This window comes from Hipposideros armiger, unplaced genomic scaffold, assembly GCF_001890085.2.
Source record: "Hipposideros armiger isolate ML-2016 unplaced genomic scaffold, ASM189008v1 scaffold_253, whole genome shotgun sequence".
Lineage (NCBI taxonomy): Eukaryota > Metazoa > Chordata > Mammalia > Chiroptera > Hipposideridae > Hipposideros > Hipposideros armiger.
The window spans coordinates 626,969-629,373 of record NW_017731603.1 but is presented as its reverse complement, the minus strand read 5'-3'; positions in this window follow the sequence as shown (position 1 = coordinate 629,373).

Here is a 2,405-nt window from a genome sequence, read left to right as displayed (position 1 = left end):
CCCCCCCCCCTGTTCCTGGGCTCGGCAGGGGGCACTGGAGCCTGACTTGGAGCCTTGATAAGCAGGCACAGTGATTCCTGCTCAGGGAAAATGATATGAAGTCCCCCGTCCACATAGAACTAGGGCAAAGACAGGGTGTGGCAGGGACCCAGCCACCAGGGCCAGTCCTTGTTTTTCTGGTCACCTACCAGGGGACTGAAAACAGTGGGACCACCTAGATCTGGGCCAGGGACCCCGGGTCTGCAGTGAGGGCAACTTCTCCTTTCCCACGGGGCTTCATGTCTCCCCATTTGCTTCCCCTCCAAGAGCAGGAACACAGAACCAACACGTCACATAGCGTAGGGCTGAGTCTCAGGGTGCAAGTAATAAGAAATAACAGATAGCTAAGACTTAGCGTTTACTATGTTTAACAGGCACTGCTCTAAGTGCTGGGCATGTCTTAACTCACTTTGTTTCACAACAGCACTATGAGATGTATTTTCATCATCCTCATTTTATAGACTAGATGACTTAGGCCCAGAGGGGCCAAGTAACTGGCCCAAGGTCACGCAGCTGGTAAGCAGTACGGCTGCGCTTCAGTCTAAGCATCCTTTCTCCAGAAGCCCCTCTTGACTACCCCGTTCCGTTTGTCACCGTACCTGCCTCAGGGCCTCACTGCCGCCCTGCTTATCTTCTCTGGGGACCATCTTCTGGAAAGACACTTCTCATCATGCCTGTCCCCAGTCAGAAACCCCCGTGTTGCCCCAGTGCTCACTGGGTAGGCTTCTATCCTGGCATTTGGACCCCATTCCTCCGGACCAGCCTCCCAGCCCCCCTCCATTCCCCATGCTGGTCCCCCACACTGTCAAGGCCGGGCTTGCATCTCACACTCCCTGTTTACTTTCTTTTTTTTTTGAGACTTTGTATAAGAGTTTATTTGAGCCAAACTGATGACATATGCTGGGGAGAAACATCTCACATGCCTCTGTCCACGCTCTGAGTGGTCCCACCTCTATGCTTTTGTGTGGGGGCTGCACCCTCTTCCTAGAGTGCCCATTCCTGTAGGTTTCTACCCAGCTCCAGTGCCATCTGGCCTGTGACCTCACCCAGGACATGTAAGCACCTATGGAGGGAAGAGATGGTGGGTGGGAGACAGAAAGCAGACCAGGGGCTTTGGGGGCAGGTATGTGACTTCAGAGCAAATGATCATCCCTCTGAACCTCAGTTTCTGCAAAATGGGAACATGTACCCCTGCTTCTCACGAGGTTTAGTGATGGTGTATGTGAAGGTCCTGGCTCATCACCTGTTTTGACAGGTGTAGGGAGACCCTTCCTCCATTTGTGAAGCCCACTGAAGACTCTCTGGTGTTGGCAACACAGGAAAAGCTGTCACCTGGGGCCTTTGTCCCTAGGGAGCCACCTACCCTCACTGCCCCTCTGCTCTGGTCCCATCACTAACAATGGCCAGGAAGGCGTTTCTGTACACCAGGCAGCCCCAGGGACCAGCCCTGGTAGAGGGTCCTCCCCCGTCTCCGGGAGCCCAGCACCAACCATGCCCTGCTTCTGGGCGGGGGTGGGTGGCACCCTCCCTCCTCCACATCTCTGCTGCCTCAGAGTCAGGATCCAGGGAGACGGTCTCCTGGCAGCAGAGCTCTACAGCCCGCCCTACATGGGTGTCTGTGACACTGCCACACCCAGGGTCTACAGGTGCTCTGGCATCAGGGCTGACTAGACCCTGGGAGTGGGAAAGGGGTCCGGCCAAGGAGGCTGGAGACAGGTCCAGCCCCAGATACCCACTTGTCAGGGGGCAGGTGCCAGCATGGCCCACCCCCCAGGGGATGTGGGCAGGTGAAACAGTAGTCCTGGCTACCCCAGGCCTGTTCCATCAGGGAAAGCATCTGGCACAGGTACACACAGGTGCTCAGTGAGTGGGAAGAACTTTTCCCTGGTGGGATTCTGAACACTTTGGGTGCCAGAGGGTCAGAATTCCTGGGAAAAGGGGTGGGCATTTGACAATGACTGTTGGGAGGCTGTGGAATGTTCAAACCCTCCTCATGCACGGGGCAGTGGTGACCTCAACTCCAGGGTCCTCCGCATCCATTCACACCCACCTGTTCCTACTTAGCATGCCTGCTCTGAGCCAGAATCAGTTGGACGTGGGCAGAAACTGTTCTCAAGGACTTCGCATGGGCTTGGCGGCCATGGCTGGGCAGGTGCCAACGCAGCTCCTCAGTCCCAACCTTTTCCCGTCTCTGGGGTGGGTTTGAGGTTCCAGGCCTGGCCCAGCCAGCTTCCCACCTCACTGCCCAGACCCCTGAGCCCAGCCTCTGAGGTTCCCCAGTCAGCATTCGCAACCCCGGGAACACAGAGCCAAAGCACATCTGAAGTCCCATCTCGGCCAGGAGGGTGTAACAGAAAAATGGATAT